Here is a 25,529-nt window from a genome sequence, read left to right as displayed (position 1 = left end):
ATATGTACATGTACGTTTGAAACCCACACACAAGGAACGCAATGCTAGTGGCATATACATTGCATATATGTGTATCATTTTGAATCCAACAGTAATATCGCTTGAAATATTGAACCATCAAATCAAATATTGAATTTTGAGATTTAAAAAAATTGTCCCTTTTACATGTAGGATCAATTCCTGCTGTATAATGTCTTTTGAACAAATTATGTTTGCGATATATCGTGAACCTTCTGACTTTTATATCCTATAAGAGAGGAGATACAAACTATTTTTCAATGCAAAATGTTGAATCCCCTTTGATTTTTAATTCTTAACGAAAAGAGGCTTCGATATTAAATATTTTCACCCCCCTCTATTCCGTTCTGGTTTTTTAATCTTATGGGAGAAGGGTTTCAAAATATTTTAGTTGGGATAAAAGGAAGCTTGAATTTTAGATAAATTTGCTTCGTGTCATCTCTCACATCAAATCTGTCCTATACTATAGTCCATGTAAACTCAGAGAGTTTATCGCTAATCCACTAGTATCTTTTTGCAAAACATTAGTAAATTATTTGATTAGTGCCTCCTTCTTTTTTTCAAATGCTTCCATGTACACCTCTCAACCTTTGCTCTGTATCTAGGACCACAGAGCAAACTACCTCCTATATACACATGTATAGCAATAACAAAGATAACAAGTATCATTTACATTTATTGGATCAATTGGTACATGTATATGAATTAATATTCGATCATGAACAAAAACAATTACAGAGGAGGGGCAGTCTGTAGGGTAAGTGTAAAATGCAAACTTATTAACGTAGAATACTCATGTGCATAGGCACTGACCCCCCCCCCCCCCCTTCCGCTCAAGAAAATGAAATGGGATATACCGTATACATTTTTCTAGTATATAATTATGTAACCATACCCCATCTGTCAAAATATGCTGCAGTTTACAAAATGAATTAATACAACAGATTTTATGGTGCTTGAAATTATCAGCAAATGCACAAACATATACAAAATGCAATTGTATTTGTACATGAACATGGATGAGTACAAGTAAATCAGTGCACACAGAAACCCATCTATGGTATATAATTCAAACAATATTGTTACTAGGTGATTGTATTATGGCCCCAGGAGACTACTATATATATAAGTAAAAGGAATCAAAGAAAAAAATCTCTTCGTATGTCCTTCATGACAGTAACTGTAAACAAAGAGTGAAAAAAATCATCTTTCTGATACAGTGTACCATACACCTGCTTTCAAGATCCAACCTAGATAAAGTAATACAGAATACCTATACACATATTATCAATTCTGATTATATCCATGTCACTACATCAGCTATATATGTATACTTGATTAAAAAAGTCATATACATGTATTTAAATACATGTACAATCATGCATATGCATAAAAAACAACTGAGATGAATTGAATATATCTAAAGACTGTAATTTTTCCTTTACTTATAGGATCATCAAATTTTAAACTGTCTGACTTATATTTGTTAAATAATGCTTAAATGGTATACTAGGTTCATATTTGGCTATTGTGTTGACAAAGCTATTATCAACCACGTGTAAATTCAATCAGAATTAATATGTCTTTCCAGTCATCAAGAAGTCTTGTAAAATTCTTCATAATGATACTTTTAGTAATTAGGTAGGAGTCCTATACATGTAGCTTGGTGCTGACCCTGGACTGTGGCAAAACTGAGACGGTGGACCACTGCTGCCTTCCCACATTGTTGCTCAGAAAACCGGTACCTAGAACATAAAAAAATTACAAAAAATCAATATTATAATTATAAATACTGACAATCAGTATTTCACAAACATAGCATTAATTTACATGCATATAATAGTTTTCTTAAAATGTTATTTTTATGTACTTATAGTGGTACATGTACATGAAAGACAGTACACTTATATTTGCTTTATTACATGTAATATATATACAAGTAAATATAAGACTATGTGTATACAAAGCTGCATACAAATCAGTACAGAACTGCCAAGTTTTAGAATAGCTAGAGGTATAGCAGCCTCTTTCATAAAAAAGCTGTACACTTGTACATGTAGTATTTACTCTACACTCGATGTAAATCAAGACTTAAGGTGGTATGGGACACTTTCATGTTGTGATGTACTATTTATATAGTTTTTTCCCAAACTGCCACCAAACAGCGTAGCGTAGTGGGCGGTTAGATGGTTAACTTTTTTAAAACATACAAGTATATTTTGGTTAAATATATGGTAAAATTTGAAAATTCTAAACCGGTTAAAGTATTATAATTACATGCTTTTAATACTGACAGATGTCCAATAACACCTTATGGTGGTATGGCACACCTCCATTAATCTGGCATATTTCTGATCAAAATGAACAATAAATTAAGTAAGATTCCCCCCCCCCCCCCCAGAACAATAATTAATTAAGTAGGTGTACAAACTACTAGACAAACCCATATAACTGTGCCAAGCACTGGTCTATATGCAAATTATTGAAATATTTTCTCATAAAAAAGATAACATTTTGATTAAGTGACATTTCGCATTTTTCATTAAGCTGACCTTCAGGAATATTTGTCACATGCATCTTTGACCGCGTGCACAGTTTAATTCACATTTCCTTTTTTTCACCTTATTCTGACATTTGAAAAGAATTTTCATTGGTATTGTAGATGCAATTAATTAATGGCATGTACAGGCATTTTGTAAAGATTTCATAAAAGATTCAGTCTTTCAAAGTCATAGAACACACTGTATGATAAACTACAGTGTCCACACACAGCACCTATCACTTTTATGACAAGCAGGTAGTCGCAAGTCCATTAAGCATTTCACTCAAGCTATGATATGGCTTGCAGATTTCACAAATGTGCTTTTCTTTTTACCATCTAAGCTGAATTAAATTTATGGCAAATGGGAACATGTGAAACAATCATTATCATAATGAATAAATTTAAATAAACACGTTTACCTTCTCATCATGCAGATTAAAAGGTTCATCTTTGCAGTTGGTTCTGTTGATAGCCTGAGCCACGCCTATGACTACCCCATCACAGTCTCTGATTGGTGTACTCAAAATGCTGTGAGTCCTATATCCCATTTGCAAGTCAATTTCATTATTAAACCTTGGATCCTGTGAAAAGCAAAACAATCTATCAGTGTACATGTATTAAAATACAGATTAATACATATACAACATACAAGACACAATCTTAACAGTATTTTGGCCGTGTTTATGATTTTATTAAATCATTATATAATAGTGTGATTATCTGAACACAAAATTGAATTAGTAACCTAAACTTAAACTATGACTCTAAAAAATTAGATGCTGGAACAATAAATTAATATTAATATTTAAGAATTGAATTACATGTCCAGATACAGTCAAACTTCGTTATCTCGAACAAGATGGGACTGTTTAAAAACTTTGAGATATCTGAGTATTCGAGATTGAGGGTGAAATACTTAACAAGAGGCCCATGGGCCACATCGCTCACCTGAGGAACAATAGGTATGATAAAATCAGCTCAATGGAGTCATAATACAAACTATCTGGACAATGTACAATAATACATGTAGATCCTGTATAAATAAAATCCATTTTCCCCTGGATATTCTTATGTTTATAATCATTAGTCCCTTTTCTAACAGGATGATTTTATAATCACATCATATGTTGAGTATTGCAGTTCTCAAAAAGATCCCTAACAATAGTTTATATATGGGATATAAACGTACTCAACACAACAACAGAAGAGATAATGTTGAATCAATTCATAAAGAATAATCAATATGTGTTCGCGGCCAATTTTTCGCAAAACAACTTCAAATATTGAAAAGATTTTGCAAAACCCTATATTATTATCATAACGTAAGCCCGAAGTCATCATTTTCTTACGTCTGAGAACCAAAAAATAAAAATGAGTTGATTGACAAGACTAGCATATTTACTCATCATTAGAACATGTAAATACTCTGAGTCAATAAATGCAAAATTAATTACCATACAACTCTTGTCATAATCAGTTTGTAATCGCATACATTTGTACATTTATTAGCTAAAGCCAAATAAATTTTAATAGAACCTCTAGTTAGATCAGTGGTTGAAAATACAGAAGTTATAATTGTAATTAAAGAAGCGAAGCTTATGCATACGATTTACGGCAATTTATTTTCTTGTCTAAATATGATTTTAAATAGAAGAGTTCCAACGCACAATCATACCTTATTAAACAAAATGTAACAATGTATTTCACCTGATTTTAAATGGTTAGCATGTGATAATTATAAATGTTTATATAAACTACATGTAAGCTTTTTGAGATATTTCCTTTTATGTTTTTAGGGATCATTTGTCATTTAAAAAAAAAAGTATGGGTTTGCTATGACCGATTGATGGTCAACACTTTATGTTAAATTCTATTGTGACATCAGCAAACCCGAGAGCTACCTTAAATCGGGAAGCCTTTACATACCTGCATTTGTAGTCCCCTATCTGTTTTTGTACATGTCAGTCACTCTCTCTCTCTCTCTCTCTCTCTCTCTCTCTCTCTCTCTCTCTCTCTCTCTCTCTCTCTCTCTCTCTCTCTTTCTCTCTCTTGGGAATTATGTTAGGAAACAGCATTTCAAATTTTGGACAATATGTGTATTTCATAGCATTGATAATTATACAACTGATGTTAAGCCGAGCTGTTCTGTGATTGGTTGAGCATTTAAGCTGATAACAATTTTTTATTTTAACAGGTTGTTTTCTTTTGTCAAATACTTATATTATACATGCAATGCTTAGTTTGATTTCTCAAAATCATCAATTTATCATCAACCATTCAATAAATTAATCACATTATAAAAAAGATGCATGTGTTCATCAAAATCCAGCTTTGTATATTTTGCTAATACAGTTATACTTCGATATGTCGAACACTGAGATTTCAAATACAATAGTAAGTGTCGAAGTGATTTTTAGGTCCCAACCACTTTTTGAAGTATATCACCCTCGATATCATAAATACTCGGATATCTCGATCTATCTAAACAGTCCCATCTAGTTTGAGATAGGAAGTTTGACTGTAATTAAATTTAATGCATTAATGTGATTAATTTTAAGAATAATTTAACAAAAAGACATGTTTATTATTTTACTCTGAAAAGTTATTTTATCTATTTATGCATATTTCCTATCTTACTTTATTATCAATCTATTTTTTTCCTCTCATTTCCAATTCAAATTGTTTTATTTTGAAAAAAAATGTTGGGGACAGGTCGTGTACAAAAGATAACCACATTTTAAATGAATTTGAAAAAAAATTACAGTTAAGATTAGTTTTGATTTTTTATAATTTTATATAAATACCAAATCTTCGACTTTTAGAGTTCTTTCAAAATTTACAAAAGTACATGTCATAGCAAACAAAACTTGGGTTATGGGCTATAATTAATATGCACTCAAATAAGGCTAGCTGATCTGATAAAAAATTAACTAGTACTTTATTAAAGTTTGGTTTTTTTTTTTTTGGAGGGGGGGGGGGGGCATAAAAAATATGAAAACTAATTTAAATGTTGCATGCTAAGTAATTCAAGTTAGGTAATGGGTTGAAAATTACTTTCAAAGTGTTTACATAAACCTGCTATACAAATTGAAATGATTTGAACCTCTCTGCTTGGAAGCTAAAGAGAGAGAGAGAGAGAGAGAGAGAGAGAGAGAGAGAGAGAGAGAGAGAGAGAGAAGAACCACTGGACAGACATACAAACTGAGAGAGTAAGACTACATATTGCTTTACCGGTACTTATATATAATATATGTATATTAATACCGTACTCTAATCAAAACTTTGTTTTAATCTATTTCTGGAAAATGACTTACCAGCTCAAGATAGGTTTAGTCCATTGATACACAAAGTGACATATTCACTTCTGTCCAGACTCCTAATTTTTATTCTGCATTAGACCTCTTGAGAAAAATCCCATGAAAATCTCTATTCTTTGTCCAAATATGTGGGTAAGATCCATCTTTGAGCAAGTATCAAATACTGATAAATCTGTTCAAATAAATAAATGGATGCATGTCAACATTGAAACTTTTTCCCTTACCATTTCATTACATTTTTAAAAAATTAATTAAATTAAAACAGATTTTATTGTGTAATTCCTATTTCAAACATATTTGAAACATTAACTTCAAGGTAATAAATGATTTATATGTATAAGGGATGTCCATTTTACTCGGTTGACTTAGTCGATTAATTGGAGCATTAAGTCGAGCAATGGTTAAGTACTCATTGATTTATTTGAAACTGTGTGGGCTCTTTTAAAATCAAATAATGCTACTTATATAATAAGTAGCTTCCAGCTCCTGCACTATGTATCAAACCCTGACTACTATTTAGGCAAATACATGCACAAAGCACAACATAATACTATTGTTATTATTATGCAGACTGTTAAATATACTGACATGCTTTGCTATAAGTAGCTGTGACGTCTAAGTGTTGACTAGTCCCTAAAAATAATCACCGGAAAAGCAAGCGTTTGTTGTTTTTTTCTTCAAATTAATCAATTGATTTGATTGTTTATTTAATCAACAAGTTGTTGTAAAATTAAAAGTCAACAAAGGTTTATATGTTCTTTTCAAGAAATGAGAGACGTTTGACCTTACCGAGAAAACTCGAAATGTTTAGCAGACGAAATCTCATTGAATTTTTTTCTTGTACATTCATTATCAAGTGTCATTTAAAAAAATGTTTTTGTGATCCTCATGTAGAATTTCTTTGACAAATATGTTCAATCAATTTGTTCAAAAGTTTATCAGAAACTTTAACTTTAAAATTACCATCAATAATGAAGTGTTTTAAAAAGATTAATAATTTTAATTGCTTGATGTCAGTCGTATATATCTACGTTTTTTATATATAGATACCGTCCATTCATTATCAGCTAATATAGCGTAGCGGTAACGCATTGGGCTTCATACTGGAATGATTGTAGCGTCGTGATTTCGAAACCCGCTGTCGTGCTTGGAAGTTTATCATTGAAAACATTTGCCGTGCTATGGAATGCACCTAAAGTTTTATGCTATAAGGCAGCAATGGCGTTCCATACCGTGCTCTATTTCGGCTATATGCTTACGCTATATAAATCTTTTGTATATTATGCGAAAATAAATAAGTATTGAATATATAGCGACAAACTGACATAAGGCATAATAATGTCACATACAGTAACACCATGTCATAAACTCAAAAGCATTAATAGTTTTAAAAACTTTTGATAATTTGCATCGGATGCATGATTTCAAATAAGTTGTAAAGTTATTGTTATGAAAATATTCATTAGCAAATGTCATAGCTTTTTATACCTTTTTCTTAATCTGATGCTTACACATAATTGAGGTCTGTCCATATCATCTTAGACAAATCAAATGTGACCTGTTTCATGTTATGTCATTGTCCCGTGCCAATCAAAGATTAATTATTAAAAAAACAAACGCCTTGAGATGACATCTTTGCAAGTTGAGGATTTAAGATCCATTCTGCTCCTCTTCACAAGGCAATGGTTTATCATAAATCCTTGACTTGCGAAGATGTGAGATTAATATATATACTGATGATTAATACATTAATACTAAAATGATTATACAATTATCTAATCCAATACATAACTGATTTGGAGTGCTATTCTACTAGTACTGACTGATTTTATTTAACTGGAAGAGGGCAGAGATTGTTATGCTACGACATACTGGTATATGTCAGTGACACTGCATGTATAGATTTATTTCTCTGATATCGGCAAATACATGTATACTGGTGTGCGACCAGTTCTCATCGAGTACCATTTCTCGCCAGTACATTGTGATGTCATATATCAACATATAAAATCATATACGAAAAATGACATCACAATGTACTGGCGAGAATTGGTTGCACGTCAGTACAGTTTTTAAACATTTCACAAGTTATTTTTGTAAAGGTAGTGAAAAGTATTATTTATTTATCAATTATATGTAAAGATGCATGAAATTATTTCCTAAATGTCTTAAAAGGTACATGTAAAATATATCATAACTTATAGGATCAGGATGAAACATACTGAGCAGTATCTGCGACAGTGCTTGTTTTAATAATAAAAAAAGATGCATCTTTCCACAGATTGGATTTTCAAGAACACCTGCATGTACATGTATAAACAAACTATTAACTGAATAAATTAAAGACTTTACATTGAATTATAGGGCCTAGCATGAATTACATGTATATTGAACATACAAAAGTAGCATCTTGTCACCATGGTCAAGATTACATAAGAATTAAATCCTTTCCACAACAAAGTGACAGCTTGTAGAGAAAATTCGAACAATTAACATAACAATAACAGCTGTAGGCAATTTTCTCAACGTGTTGTACATTTATAAACACGAACGACCACCTTATAATAGGAATCATGTACTCACCACTAAAAAAAACAACTGTCCCAGACTCTTAATTTGATATATAATCTCCGAACACATGACTTCCTTCGAAAATATAGGTTTTACGGTGTTTTGACCAATGGCTGATTCGCCCCGGGTCATTTTATCCTAACTATTTTGATGTATACTTACTTGTACATTATCGCGGTGGTATCAGTTTCATGATGTGATTTATTCATATACGCTCAGAATTTTGTTTTACATTTTAATCTTTTCTAAGAGTGCATGGAAGAATTGTACATGTACACAGAGGCATACTATTATGTTATTCATGTCTCTGTTCAGAGCGAATATGATATTTATTCCATAAAATTAAGCACTAGAGGAGGACAAATAGCTTCTGTTCTCATATTTTGAAATTTTAGTGTTGTTGAGAAGTAAAGTTGAGATAAAACTTTGAATATTGTTACAAAACATTGCATTTGATGTTTATAATTTATATACATGTACAATGTATATGTGTATATCTATTTTAATTTTTTGTTCCGTTTTAAATTTTGTTTTATTTACAAAGTAAACTTGTAGTCAAACAACAAGAAAGTAAAACTTAGTATGGCATGTCCAGATGTAGTAAATTACATCGTAAATCTGGCATGTACAATGTATGTACATGTGTTAGTATATATATCTCTATGAATAAACCTACACCATTTAAAAGGGTTACAGATCAATTTGACCATGTTTACTATAACTTTGTTCTAAAGCTTCTTTAAATTTATTTTGTTTTTATATTTAACCAATACAGCTTCTGCCTTCTCCAAAAATATGATTAATGAAATGCTAAAATTTCAATTCTTATCATTATTTCTGTTTTAACAACAACAACAACAACCCCCCCCCCTCCAAATACCATTTAATATATGAACTACATTATTCAAAGATAAATCTGATGAATTGTTATGTATGACGTGGTAATACATGTACAAATTTGGTGTTATATGTATCCACAGCATGTATATGATTTATAATCAGCGAGACTTAGAGTCAGAGTGAGTGAATCCATTGCTTCAAAATGATTATATTAAACAACAACCTTGTCCTGTTTGTATCTGTCCATGTTTATATCATTGATTATTTTTCATATTCTATAACTGTCTGATCTTTGAACACGTTCACCAAAACTTCTTTTGACCAATAAACAAGCACATTGCATTGTAAAAAAAAAGTTAGTAGCAAATTCACAAGGGACGAAAGCACCCGTTACCTATATCGAAAGTACTCTGTCGATTTTAATCCATTGTTTAAAAAAATAGCTACATTTCTCATTTTCTTCAAGAACTAGACATATAGTAAAGCGGTTTTCATAAAAGAAAACACAAATGCAAAATAGAATAATTATTACATTACTTCAATAGAATGGTTTTGCTGTATCGTCTGACCAGGCAAAACCACCGTACACTTACACTTTATATTGTATTGAAGCATAGTTTTACGAGAATAATCCTGTAATTCATTGTTAAAACATACCTAGCATTTATCTTCCTAATTTACTTTTTTCTCCTTACTTTCAGACCGTAGAAAGTTTCCATTGGAAACGGAAGACGTTAATCATATGAATATAAACAAATGAGTCTAGATCTAGTGTTATATTTATATATTGTTTGTTATCTTTTGCCTTGGGCTTATATAATCCACATTTTTTTCAATGCTTATATATCTAAATGTAGACAATTTTAAACATCGTCTAAGTAAACAAACACGATATAATGAAAACGCATTATCAATATTAGAATATAAGTCGTTGTTTTAACCAAGTGGGAATAAATGATGTAGATTTTAGTACAAAAATTATCTATTATAAATGTTTTACAATGTAAATATTTTGTTAATAGATAGAATCTATCCAGCTCGTAGTTTAGAAAAGGAAATGCATTCGTGATTTGTTGTTAAAAAACAGTTTTAGAAGCGATACACGTGTATCATTAATTGATTTCTTTAAGCCATCATTCGAAACTAAATCATAGAATTCAAAAACTTACCTTTAAACATCACTGTGACATCAAATATCCAAGGAACATGTCACTTGTAGGTCACAACATATTTCACTTCCGCCATTATAAACAACTTTCGATATGACATTTGCGCATGCGCAGATTTTTCTGTGTAAAGGGGGAAAATGGAGCATAAAATTTCACACACACTGTGTGAAAAAAATTAGGAAATTGGTGTCAAAGAAACACTCATACTTTTTTTATTTTTTCTGGTGGAATTTAGTGAGAGGAACACGAAAATGACGTTATTTCAACTGAACACCTGAGTTCGGGTGTCCATTTGATTTTCAGGTGATAAGTTGATTGGTGTGTAAACTTGGTATTCGGCCAACTTCACAGGGCTTACAAACACACACACACACACACACACACACACACACACACACACACTTTCATTGCCACAAATTGATTGTTAACAGTTACGTCTCTTCTCTCGTCGACATATGGCGGGAAATGACGCTGCACTTGTGAAGAACTCTGCTGATATGTACTTGATACTTTACGATCAATTATCATGAAAGACTAATTGCTGTAATAATATAAGCAATATTAATATTTATTGGTGAATGATACATATTTTCGTGAAAAAGGACTAGGAATGCAGGTAACGAAGGAATATGAATATGTTTTAATTACATTTCTTGGGCAAAGTGAATTTTAAAAATTTGTTGTAATGTTGTATTTATGATCATGAATAGATATTTTTAGAGCAATTGTGTGAAGAATACCTTACTATAGTAAATATTAAATCCATATTAAACACTAGTCGAATATCATTTTAAAAAATATTTGTAAAAGCGTTGATAAGAGATTCGTGCCAATTAAATAGGGGTTTTTATCCCTTTTGGTTCTGTTCACACTAACTCAGAAACATACGCGTTAAGTAGAGGAACTTTCTAAATATTTATAACAAGCGTCTGAGGGCTTCTATCATATCTAAATGTGTCCATTTAGCTCACCAGAAATATGTCAATTTTAAAAACACACTTTTCAAAACAATATTGTGGTGAATGATGGACCTTTATCTCCCTTTTTCCTTTAAAGTGTACCTCAAACGAATTAGAGGGCAGTGCATAAGACCTTAAGGGCTATTATGTCCTGGTTCCAAATTTGGGCTGTATACGGGTACAAACAGGTGGTTCCAAAGGGTTTTTAATGTGATCGGCTTCGGCCGATCACTGTTGTGTCCATATGAGGCATCCGGCAAATGCGTCCACGTGCGCACACATTCCGCTTGCATAAGTAGTTCTTATATAAACTAGAAGTTTGGTTTAGTATTTATGTAACATTTTACTCATTTTATTTCAATTCATTTACCTTAAGAGATGCAAACATACATAAAATACAGTTCAACCTGTTAATTCAAGATTGCACATTTTGTCTCACGCGTAAGAATTTCGATCGACAGATTCATTCAGTAATGCAGTTGACCTCGATGAACTGACCTCGATCATAAGAAGATACTCCATGAACTGACCTCGATCTATTGATGTTGCATAATAGTAGCTAGGAAGACGGCTTGATTTATAAACAAGGTTACGTTATAATGCCACCTCAATAGCAAGTTATGATGGCATTAAATGTTTTTCAGTCGAATTAAGTTATTTTAATACAACTCTTTCTTTGTATACGTGTCAATGCTCTTTGAGGAGCCCTACTCAGTATTCTGAAGAAGAAGAAGAAGAAGAAGAAGATACATTAACATTTAATAATTACGTTAGAAAAGGAGTTTACGAACGGCTTTCCCCACTTTTATTTCAAAATTTTTGTTGACGGTTTATAATAATGAAATTATGGTGTACAGATTCAAAATATACTATATTTTGTAAAAATACAGTACTTTTTACATTATTTTACATCAAACTGATCATGTTGATTGCTTCTAGCTATCAATATATCATTATTGCCGATCATTCCTTTGAAAGGAATACTTGTCTCCCTTGTTTTGACCACAAGACGCATTTATATATCTTATCCAGGCGATATTTACTTTCTACGAAGTTGACAATACTGCTTAAAATTATTGATTTATTAATCATTTAATATTTATTCGTTTGATGAGATATTAGCGCTTCTGATTGGTCGAAAAATTTCTTTGATACCTGCATCAATAAAAGTTTGCCTGATCTACTTTTCTCAACTGTTCTGATCTAACACTTTTTATAGAACGGGAATTTTCAAAATAAACACTGTCAACAAAATGTAAAGTTGTTACTGTTTTATTGTCAGCAAACAAAATACAACTTTATAAACATAAAAACTTGAAAGTTTAACCTTAAAAAATAAACAAAACACATTATTTGATTCACGAAATAGAAAATTAAGCGTCTTCTCACGATTTCGTCTGCTTGAGATCAATCAACATTACTGCGTGGCTGTTCCTTTTCCAGAATAATTAAAACGAACATATTGGCTCAAACACTTTCACGGTAACACTGCTGTTCAAATTTGGTAACGATGATTTTTAAATTTACACACGTACATGATCGTTCATCAGAATAAGCATCGTAATGCAAAGCTATGCATCAAATCCTTCGGCGCATTCCAAGCGGCAGATATGCAATCTAAGTACATCACTGGCTATCTAGTTACGACAAAGTTTACAGAAGTCACTTATACATGCTATACTTTGTCGACATATCAACTATTTTCGTCCAGGGTCGCCTCTCCTTGGATGGTTTTGTTCAGTTGCATACTCCAGCGATCTCACATTAAAACTAGTTTTATTACGAATCTTTCTGCACAGTGAATAATATCACAAGCTGTCGCACGTATTTTCTTTTTGTTTTCAATTCAGCCGGTTAAGATTTTAACTCACTATTTGTGTTTAATCCATTAAACATGTTAAATTCAGCTCAATAGCTCTGCATCAGCTGAAGGCGTATCCATTTTGAATATTGTTGCTTTTGTTGTTTTGTATTCATATACGCCGCTTCATTTATATTATTTACATTTTTGATCAATAACACTTCACTTTTTTTTAATTTGAAAATGTTTTATTAAATGATAAGAAACGAAGATAATAATTTTTCTATTGATCGACGTATCAAAGAAAAAATTGACCGGAAAATTTCATCAATCTGCGTATCGTAGCATTGAAAAATTATTATTTTCATTTCTTAAATCATCTTAATTAAATTGAATTAATTAAAGAATGCCGATGGTAAAGTAAACTTTATTTTCTGTTTGAGTGCTCTCAGTACTTTGATGATTTTCCCTATTGGCCGTTAGTTTCTACTGGCTTAATAGCTGCTGCTAGTGGCTGCTAGCTTCAGCATGGTTCTAATGCCTAACAATGGAGTGAACTTTTCATAATTTTGGTTTAATCGTTAATTCTGGGTGATGCCCTTGTATACCCATTAATTTGTAGTAGAAAATCGTCAATGCAAGTATAATTCATACACAATATCGAGTCCACTCTTTAATCGCAAATAAACAAAATTTGTTTTATAGTGTCTTGTATCTCGAAATAATTTTAATGTGTTGACGCTCGTAATAATAAGATACATGTCAATGTAACTCGTTAAGATGACAATCATACCCCGATACAATACGTCAGTATGTTGCTATAACGGAAGGGTTTTTATTTTTTAAGATATACCCCTTCTTTCACTTTAAGTTTATTTAAAATATGCATTTTAATTTCTATTACTTTCTGCAATCTGTTGTAAAAATTATAATCGTGTGAAGACTTTCTCACAAATGATTAAAAATTATGCTATAAAGCTTTAATCTATTAGGGGGACATTATTCTACAGGGGTCACTTTTCTTCATGTAGAGTGTACTCATTTTTTTTTTTAAAAATGACACTTATTCTTCAGGAAAAAGGGTCATTTTTCTACGAAGATTAATGACCGGGAGGGGGAAAAAATGATCCCCGGTCATTAGTCTACGGAGATCATTATTCTTCATTACACCGGCGCTACAGATTCAACAGATCAAAGGTTTCATCGCGGAGCAACTACCCGGTCTCAAAGACAATGCCGACCACCGAGACGGTTTGAAGATTTTCAATTGTATCACTTGTCGAGAGTAGCCGAGACATGAAAGAGAGAGCCGCTCAATCCAAATATTATTGCTTGTGACTGTCATTTGCAAACTTACAATCGTATGGTCAGGACAAAAATACGGTGCGTAAAGTATCTGCAATGCATAAGTGTCCGCTATGTTTAGAAATTTTCCAGAGCCCCGAAGTGCTAGACCAAGTTGGACGTAAACACGACAAAAGGGTAAGGTGTGAGTACTGCGACTACACATCTGAAAGATCAGCAGACATCAAGAAACATTGCGAGCGCCACCATCCTTCGTACGCCGATGTAGAGAGATCCAAGCCACGGATAGAGGAAGACTGTACTACCCGGCGCCGCACTCAGCCTATGCCTGTATTCAACCCTAAGAAGGACAAGCCGGCTTCGACCGGATCATCGCGCGACAAAAATAAGAACACTGAAAGTTTGATGTCCGTTATATCCACGGATGTTGTTCCCCCTGTAGATCAACATAAAACTTCTGTTGCGCAGCGATGCGATCAAACCGCCAGAAACGTTGGATGCCAGACTGCTGCTGTTTACCTGTGTAAGGATGTAGCCGGACAGTGCAATACGGAAATCGCGAGCCGTTGTGATGTTACCACCCAGTGCAATGGAGTTATCGTTCGTAAACGACGCATATCTGAAACCGAGTGGACGGAGTTTGAGTGAAATTTAGTGAATAATGAACATTTTATGTGACTTTGTTTACGCGATTCGGGACGAATCTACAAGAGGCGTGGGTTATGTTATGGACTTTATCTTTTATAAACAATAAAATACTTTATTATCAATGTAAATGTTATTATCGTCCTTTAATTGTGTTTTTTGTGAAATTGTACAGATGTCGCTTTATTTTTTTTTCACGTGATCACTGTCTATATAAATGTTGATTATCATGATATTTGATTATTCTTTGCTTTGCTCGGTTCTGAATAAGAGCTCAAGTTTCCTGAATAAGGAACAAATGAAGTCCTGAATAAGGCATGGTCAATTAGCCTGAATAAGGCTGCGGCTATTCAATTTACAACTTCTTAGCCTGAATAAGGCATCGGCTATTATTATTATTATTATTATTATTATTTTACAATTGATTTACTCCTGTGCTGACGCATTTTTGCTGGTTTCAAATTGATAGACTTCCAATAAATACTAAACACAGAAACTTGTTTTACTTCAAGCAAAACGAACCCAGTAACAGTATCTTCAGTGGCAGCTGGAGGATAATTGTTTGATGTCTGGTGTCCTGCATGGTAGATATTTTGAGTCGAAGATGACACTGAGCTTGACATTAGTGCGCTTATCCTACTGAAATTTTCCAAAGAACTTTCTCCATAGGAGGGCAAGGCTGAGATTGGTTGTCTGCGACGGGGGCTAAAAGTCTGAATTCGGCCACCTGAAAACAAGACAAAGCATCAGCTATGAGAATAGTTTTTCCGGGAAGATGTTTTGAATAGATGCAGGAAATTTGCAGTACACCAGGTTAATTGTCTCATTAATTTCATGATAGAAAGTGATTAAGAGCTCCTTTGTGTGTAATTTTATTGTGGCTGCATTGTCACAATATAACAAAATGCGCTTATGCTTATATTAACACTTACGTTTAAACCAGGTTTAGCTGTAAGAAGGACTCCAATGTTTTAAATCTGTTTCACACCTGCTTCTCAGGAGTGAGCTCTTCTCAGAAATTAGGGTAAACCTAAACCTGGTCTAGGCTAGGTTTAAATATTAAAAATAGTATTATTCAAACTATGGAAGACCACATAGATGGGGTAGAAAGGCTTGAATTTTTGAATTGAATTATTGACCAACTGTTTGATAGACGACCAAGAACTATATGTGATAGATTAGATCCATTTCTCTTTTATGATGAGGTAGATTTTCTTGTGAGATTCCGTTTTTGTAAACGTGACACTCACTTCAATTGACATGCTTGAAAATGATCTAAAACCAAATCGGAGAAAACTAATGTCAGTTTCACCCCTCAACCAGCTTTTGATAACGTTAATATTTTTCTACTGGAGCATTTCAGCAAGTGAATGGGGATTTATTTGGGATTTCAGAGTGAACAATAAGTAGGGTTGTTAAAAGAGTTTCTCATGCTTTGGCATCAAGATATAGGGAAGTTATTCAGTTTTCTCAAGGTAAAAACCTACTTCAGGTACAGAGGGGTTTCATGGACATTGGAAGAATTCCCGGAGTTGTTGGCGCAATCGTTTGTACCTACATATCAATTCAGTCCCCTGTAGGTAGAAATTCAGAAGTTTACAGAAATAGAAAAGGATTCTTTTCCATAAATGTGCAAGCTACATGTGATCACGAGTGTAATTTCACAAACATTGTAGCTAGATGGTCAGGCAGCACCCGTGATAGCAGAATCTTTGAAAACAGTAACATTTGCGTTAGGTTTGAGAGACACAAGATAGGTGGAATATTATTGGGTTACAATGGATATCAGCTTCGATAATATTTAATAACACCGTTATTACATTGTAACAATAGACCTGGAATAGTTATTAAAAAAGCACATCGTCATTCTCGGGTTAAAATTGAAAATGCCTTTGGAATTTTAAAAAGAAAGTTTCCCTGCCTCAGAATGAAGCTCAGCCTAAAATTTCAAACTGTACTACATGTAATAGTGTCATGTGCAATATTTATATAATAGTGTTGTGTTGTGCATGTACTATGCCTAAATAGTAGTCAGGGTTTGATACATGGTGCACGAGCCGGAGGCGAGTGCACTATGTATCAAACCCTGACTACTATTTAGGCATAGTACATGCACAACACAACACTATTGTTATTATTATGCCGACTGTTAAATATACTGACGTGCTTTGCTATAAGTAGCTCTGACGTTCGAGTGTTGACAAGTCCCTTAAAATAATCACCGGAAAAGCAAGCGTTTGTTGTTGTTTTTCAAATTACGTGTAATCAATTGATTTGATTGTTTATTTAATCAACAAGTTGTTGTACAATAAAAAGTCAACAAAGATTTAATGTTCTTTTCAAGAAATAGAGAGACGTTTGGCCTTACCGAGAAAACTCGAAATGTTTAGCAGACGAAATCTCAGTGAATTTTTTTTCTTGAACATTCTTTATCAAGCGTCATTTAAAAAAGCGTTTTTGTGATTCTCATGTAGAATTTCTTTGAAAAATGTTCAATCAATTTGTTCAAAAGTTTATAGGAAACTTTAACTTTAAAATTACCGTCAATAATGAAGTTTTTTTTGAAAAAATGAATAATTTTAATTGCTTGATGTCAGTCGTACATATCTACGTTTTATATACCTAAATACCGGTTGTCATAATAACGGCTAATTTAGCGTAGCGGTAACGCATTGGGCTTCATGCTAGATTCAATGATTTTAGCGTCGTGAGTTCGAATCCCGCTGTCGGCGCTTGACAGATTTTCGTTGAAAATATTCGCCGTGCTCTATTTCGGCATAGTATGCTTACGCTATATAAATCCTTTGATACTATGCGAAAATAGATGAGTATTGAAAATATAGTGACAAACTGACAGAAGGCCTAACAATATACATTATTACCTAATCAAAGGGATTTTGCTGTATTATTACGAATTAAATATTTCCATCTATTTTGTATATGTATTCAGGTTTGAAAGTAATCTATTTTTAAACTGCCGGTCAATAGACTGCGATCTATTAGACCGCCGGTCAATAGACTGTGATCTATTTGACCGACAACGAATATTAGAAAAAGTGAAATTGCTACAAGCTTAAAAGATAACTTTATTATGTTTATTTTACTGTTGTTCTTAAAATTTATCTTCTAGGTCATCTTGGTATTAATTAACAATGACCTAAATGCATAATTGTATGAAAACCTTCTGTAATTTATAATTGTGAACACAAAATACTAAACACGGAATTAGGTAATAAAACAATTATTTAATGCCTGAACAGTAAATAGACCCGAATTTTTTCCCTTGGTGCAGGGACCACCTCAGTATGATCTATTGCCCGATGCCAAAATATCCGGGTCTATCGACTGCTCAAGCATTAAATAATTGTATAACATGCGGAGAAAGTGGAATGGTCGTTTGCCATTCAATGACGATACTAATATCAATGACCCCATCGTTTCAGTCCCAGTAGTACATCGTCCCAATCACGGGGGACAGGCCATCAGAATACTTCTAAAAAGACATTAATAAATAAAAATGGAAAAAGGTATCTATATATTTATTTTATTTTTGCAATCTCCATGATATAAAAAGCAATTGATTTTCAAAAATTGAACGGCTGCCATATCTGTGCACGTGTATTATCATTATTTTGATTGTGATTAGTGTTGTTGTTTCCATCTTTGTTGAAACTAAATTCTTCAAGTTTGCGAAATTTTGCTTCAATATATTGGTTTTTTTTTTCAAATGAGGTATCTCAATTTTCAGTTTATGTTCTTCTACGGCCATCTCCAGCATCTTTTTCTTGACGTCTGCCTGATCCACACATTTTCTCTTAGATGCAGTTGTGGATTTGGATGAGGACGTGGTCATTGTCTGGGTGCTTACTGTCGCTGGTGACATGGACGCTTGTGGTTCTGATGCTGTCACAACAGGATTTTTTTTCTGGAGGTTGCTGATTACATGCACTTGATGATGTTGAACTTGGCTATATATTGTTTTCATCATTGATTTCCATAAATTCAGTATTTAATCAGTGAAATAATGTTCATGTCATTTTATAAAGTTAAAGTTAAATTATAGTTACATGTATTACAAATATTTGTTTTTGTCTGAAAGTAAAATGCTTACCGACTCATTGAAGTTATTTATATCACCTTGAAGTCCGGCGTCGTCATCAAATGCATTTTCACAGCTATTAATTTTCTGAGGAATTATCTCTTTAACTGCTGAGGAGAGCTTGTCAATTGTCCCTTCTACAACACCACCACAAGTTTTTGATCTTTCTCTTCTTTCCTTTGCCACAGCCGACTTACTTCTTGATTTCAAATTTTTCCATAATGATTTTAGCTGAGTGGATGTCCTGATATTTACACCATTTCTACTGGTAAATTCTTTTGCTATGGTTTCCCATTCAAAATTTTTCTTGTGGATCATTTAGCATCAGTAGCTTTGTTTTCAATTATATCCTTTTTTGACCCCACTAGATCAATACGGGTACACTTTTCGAGTTCCGTAAAATTTGGACTTCTTTTCCCAGCCATTGTACATGCAATACAAAATTGATAAAGCAAACAAAAGAAAGGTTCAGGTAAAACATATTTTATTTGAAGTGTGAAACACAGGTGAGTTCAAAGTGAACTCAGCTCAAATGGGATTTAAACCTAGTTTACCTGAACTAGGCTTACTCCTTAAATCTACCTTACTTAAGACACAGGTGTGAATATGGGCATATATAGAGGTCCAAAGGTGACCCCACAGGAGTGCAGCAATCACGATTGGGTACAATTCTCTAAAAGCTATGGAAATTTCTTTATCTTCTTCCTTTGGTAAATCTTCAGGCCATTTGTCGCAGAACCACTGTCCTTGAAAGAAGCCACCGAATCCGCATGTTGTCCTTTCAATGTCATAGAAGAAGAAAACTACATTCTACTGTTCTAGGAATAGCCTCCAAATGCGAATATCCTCTTGACATTCAACGTTAAAATGTAGCTATAGATGATAGTGTAATTCGCGGACTGATGATGCGAGGCTCAGCAAGTAGGAAACGAATGATCTTCCTGGTATTGTAACACGTGACGCAAAGGTTATGTGATTTAGGAGTTGAAGTAGCTTGCGTTTAGTACAGCTCTTCTTATCGCTGAAGGATTCCAACATTTCCCTTATTCTTTGTACTTTGTCCAAAGGTAGTCGTGTTTGCATTTGGTGTGAATCTAGGATAATTCCGAGATATTCCATGACAGCGTCTGGACTCTTGGTTTTGAGCTTATTGAATAACATGGTAAGAATAGCCATTATTCGATCTGCCGGGAAATCTGGGCGGTCTATGGTGAGAAAGTCGTCGAGTAGATGAAGAATACACTCTATTCCATAGTTATTTTCAGCAATCCAACAAATTGCTTGGGAAAACTGATCGAAAATATTTGGGCTGGAATGGCATCCAAAGGCCAGTCTAGTGTAGAAATAGTATAGATTTCTCCATTTAACACAAAGCAGATGTACTGAGATGGTAGAATAGGAACGAGCTTGAAGGCATCAGATATGTCAGTTTTGCACATCAACGCATCCTTTTCAAATATCATTATACATTTAATGGCATCATCGAAACTGACGTAGGATAATGAACATTCGTCCTTATCTATTAAGTCATTGATGCTGGGGTGCATGTCATTGTTGTGTGGAGCTGACAGGTCAATGATAAGTCTTTTATTTTTTTAGTATTTCCTTGCGGCTATTCCGAAAGGGGAAATTCTATACTTTTGGAAAGGAGCTGTCTGGTATGGACCGGAAAGAAAACCTTTTTCGATTTTAGAAGAAAGGAGTTCATCAACTGCTGATTTGTTCTGTTGGGCAGACAATACGTTTTTGCATTCTTGAATTTCCAGATTTAACTTTTTAACTATTGTATCAAAACTGAATGTGAATCCGTCCAAGATATAGGAGACAGATTCTGAGTCTTCATGATTTTTGGGAGGTGATTTTAAATCAACTCTCCTATGCAGTTACTCAGGCAAACCGAATGTGAAACAGTGTTTGGACCTAAACACAAACCAACACTGCTGATAACAATTAGTCCTTGAAAATAATCGATAAATTCGATGTAATGTATTCTAAAACATTATTTTTCAGGGAAACTTATTTATAGATGCCTTGTAAATAGTCAAATTTTAAATGGCACGAACAATTAATTTAGATATTTTTTGTAGTCGTACATTGTATGTATTCCTACGCCAGGGTTCAATATACCCGTGAATCTCCGAAAGCAGAGAGTCTCTCTTGCTTATTGTAGATTAACGGAGACAGCCGAGCGGCTGGTTGAACGAGACTAGAGTTCGATATCAATATTGCTTGGATCCATACTATTTCTTTGAAATATCACTTGAAATATTGATTACTGATACGTAGTATGATGGAATTAATTCTTTGAATATTACACAACATGATTTATATGGGGTTTTCGCGAAATTCTTGTCGGAGAATAATTCATATTTTAAAAAATGTGCATAATTCAAATACATATAGGAAACAACTTGCCATTCAAAATAATATATCGTTGATTCTAAAATAAATAAGCGATAAAGTTAACTCCTGTCAGTTCTTCGGTACTTTGATTTAGTTCTAGTTCTAATCGTTTAATATTTATGAGAGATTGAGACACTTTTACATCGGATAGTCACTTGTCTTCTTTTCGGGTGCTGGAGGGATGAGATGAGTTTTTTGGTTTGGTTTTGTTTAATTGGGTGCATGTGACTGTTGAGTGGTCTTTGTCTTTGCATAGGATGCACACGTGTTGTTAGAGACAGTTACTACGGTTGCAGTGTCTTGAAGAATTGAAATTGTTGTAGATCTCTTGACCATTGTATGTTGTAAGTTCTTTTTCTGCCATGCCGATCTGTGTTGTTGTTGGATGGAGTGATGTCAGACTTCTGAGACGAGGGGCAAGGGTTAGGAAAGGCTTGACTCATAACCCTCTTGTATTTGCAGAAGGAGTTCAAAAATTCAGTAATAGTAAGATTTCGTTTGAGTCTATAGTCATCCTTTTCCTTTTCTTTCTCTAAAGACCGAACTTTGAAGTAGGGAATAAGAAGAGAGGCAGGTTGACATCCTTACCTTCAACTATATTATCCTTAACGAAGGAGAAATGAGTTCCATTTATGGTAAATCCTCGGGGTTTGTTCCGAAGGCAGGGAAGTCGTCTCTGTTGATTGGTAGTCATTCTGGAGGCTGTACTGAGCGGCTAGAGTGGATTCCTTCGCTGATACCATGGTTGCTAAACTGCTGATCATCGTTTGAAGATTTTGAACAGTATTCATCAGGGATTGTACGACAACGGGAGATTCGGATCCGGTTGTGTTTGGACAAGTCGTACTTGGCGAAGCGTCGAGGTTTGTCGGAAGGTTGTTGGAATTCTCGCTTTCAGACGATTTAACACTGTTTAAGGACACATTTCCTTTGTTTTTGCTAGAAATTTGTTGATTTAATAAACTGGAACTGGTATTACTCTCAGATTCAATCATGTTATCTGCGTAAAGTTTACGAAGGACCGAAAGGGGAAAACTCGGCTAGGCGTTAATATTGACTTCTTTGAGTTTTTCTCGCAAGATGGAAGCTTGCCAACTAAGATGATTACCCATGTCCAGTGCATTTCCCGTCGTTTTCTGTCTCTTTGTGGAACGCTTCGGTGCCATCGTCACAAGATTCACTGACACAATACACGAAATTGTTCAGTCTCCGGAATACCGAGAGTAATTTTAACAAAATATTCACGTTTTTACAAACGAACATGAAAAACGTCGATGCTTATTAAAAGGATTAAATCTACAAGATTTGTAAGGAATAGATATTAGCTGGTGCTGTATCTGTCCAAGAACTATCCGAGATAAGAAGTCTAGTGACTTGAACAAAGGCTAAGGGGTAGATTACCCAATCTGCCTATTACATAAGTGATAAATTCGTAGTGTTTAATTAAAGATTACAGTGGCAATATTTGATACATGATAACTATGTACAGAGCTGGAGCAAACTAGGAATGTTGATAATGGATAAATATAGATTAACACTATTCTTGAGAAATATACCACGCTTAAACAAACTTAAGCTTCAATATAAAAATTGACCTACTCTATAGCCAAAGACAACCACCAAACCGGAAGAAAAACGTAACAAGAGCTTAATTAATTCAACACCAGAAAATATGTTTTTTCGAAGGTGCGGCACGTGTCCTTTTCTAAAGACAAGATATTCTATTTCAATGACCCCCGCTGTAAACAAGAATAAAAATTGGTTACTTACCCTGTATCAAAGATACGACTTTGAAATTACTTGAATTTTCACTCTGTTCAACTGATTTTGAAGTTATAAACACCGAAGTAAATAAATTGCTGTATATAGTTTTTCATATCCATAGCAAGCACACACAAAACACTCTTACATTGCCACAAATTGATTGTAAACAGTTACGTCACTTCTCTCGTAGATATGGCAGGTAATGACGCAAATAAAGAAAAACAAATTCATACACAATGATGATATTGTGTGATAATTAACGAACAATAATCATGAAAGAATAATTGTTGTAACTAGATACGATCTCGTTACGAGTAACGAGTAGGTCTTCCGTTTAATTTTTTAAACGATTCGATTAAAATATCAATGACATTTCAGAATTCTCCCTCAACCACCTCCTTTTAGATAATGTATACGATTGTCAATATCCTTTAAAATGCTTAACAAAGAGTTTTGCTTTTTAACATACATCACATTAAAGATTTAATATTTTTATCCCCTAAAATCTCTAATTACGTCATCAATGGGTTTGGAAATGAGTTTTACAAACAGATATTGCTGCTATCAACAACTTTGCTTCTATAATGCATTACAAAATCTTGATCATTTTTAAGGTATGAGTAATAGAGTTTAGGAGTCTATTGGCCCCTAATTTAAGGGACCAGCCCCTTTTTCTTGATTTTATACGAAGGGTCTCATGAATACTAACATTTTTTGTTCTTACATCCATCTAAAATTGTTGATCACTTTTGAGATACAAATGATTGAATATTTTAGGGGCCAGCCCTCTAGATCCTTAATGGGGACAGAAATTCGTCTTTTGATAAGTGGAATCAATTTAAATCATTTTTTCAAACATTTTCTCTTCTATGATGTCTAACAAAATATGTATACTTCTCTAGTTATTTTTCGTCAAAGTTTAAGTACTTTGGCCCCTAAAAATCCCTAATTACGTAATAAATGGGCGTGGCAATGATTTTTTCAATTAGATATTGGTACGATCAACAACTTTGCTTCTATAATGCATTACAAAATCTTAATCGTTTTTAAGTTACTTGTAATAGAGTTTACGAAGGCCTTGGCCCCTAATTTAAGGGGCCAGCCCCTTTTTCTTGATTTGTGTGAAAAGGTCTTAAGAATACAAATATTTTTTGTTCTTACACCCATGTGAAATTGTTGATCATTTTTGAGATACAAATGATTGAATATTTTAGGGGCCAGCCCTCTAGATCCTTAATGGGGACAGAAAATCGTGTTTTGATAAGTGGAATCAATTTAAATCATTTTTTCAAACATTTTTTCTTCTATGATGTCTAACAAAATATGTATACTTCTCTAGTTATTTTTCGTCAAAGTTTAAGTACTTTGGCCCCTAAAAATCCCTAATTACGTAATAAAAGGGCGTGGCAATAATTTTTTTTAAATAGATATTGGTACGATCAACAACTTTGCTTCTATAATGCATTACAAAATCTTAATCGTTTTTAAGTTATTCGTAATAGAGTTTATGACTGTCTTGGCCCCTAATTTAAGGGGCCAGCCCCTATTTCTTGATTTTGTTGAAAAGAACTTTTGATTATCTACCACTTTTGTTATATATGTTTTAACAAAATATCAACTCATAAAAAGATACAGATCAAAACGTATGAAAAATTTGATTCGAAATTCGTACCCAATTTTCGAGCCTATGCGAGCTCATAGAAATGGCGCCACTGGCGCAAAAAAAACTACATTGTGCACAACTTCAACCTATAGTCTACCTATCCTGAAAATTTCATATTCCTATCTCTGATAGTCTCTGAGTTTATGTCTGCACAAAATTAGTCGTAAAAACTTACAAAATCGGCCGTAAATCGGAACCGGAAGTGCCGATTTCAAAATTTAAAAAAACTTCTAGAATTATGACCACTGGCAATCATCTGAGAAAAAATGGTCGAAATCGACCGAATAGTTTTCGAGAAATCGCGTGCACAAAATTTTGGGAAAAAAATAATAATAACTAGATACGATCTCGTTACGAGTAACGAGTAGGTCTTCCGTTCAATTTTTAAACGATAGCATTAAAATATCAATGAAATTTCAGAATTCCCGTCAAC

General features: G+C 33.5%; 1 long non-coding RNA gene across 4 annotated transcripts; it reads right to left on the bottom strand.

Annotated features, from left to right (window-relative positions):
- Window positions 1–681: 681 nt before the first annotated feature.
- LOC117686928 (uncharacterized) lies at window positions 682–10,835 on the bottom strand. 4 transcript variants are annotated; one of them, XR_010713306.1, is made up of 3 exons: window positions 10,458–10,835; window positions 5,875–6,049; window positions 682–1,763 (listed from the first exon to the last, which is right to left on the bottom strand). It is a non-coding gene; the product is annotated as an uncharacterized lncRNA (long non-coding RNA). The 4 variants fall into 4 exon arrangements; XR_010713305.1 differs by lacking the exon at window positions 10,458–10,835 and adding an exon at window positions 8,461–9,077; XR_010713307.1 differs by lacking the exon at window positions 10,458–10,835 and adding an exon at window positions 7,366–8,450.
- Between the last annotated feature and the right edge of the window lie 14,694 nt (window positions 10,836–25,529).

Source organism: Magallana gigas, chromosome 4 (genome assembly GCF_963853765.1).
Source record: "Magallana gigas chromosome 4, xbMagGiga1.1, whole genome shotgun sequence".
Classification (NCBI taxonomy): Eukaryota; Metazoa; Mollusca; class Bivalvia; order Ostreida; family Ostreidae; genus Magallana; species Magallana gigas.
Note: the sequence above shows the minus strand (reverse complement) of the source record. Positions and strands in the feature narration are given on the sequence as shown.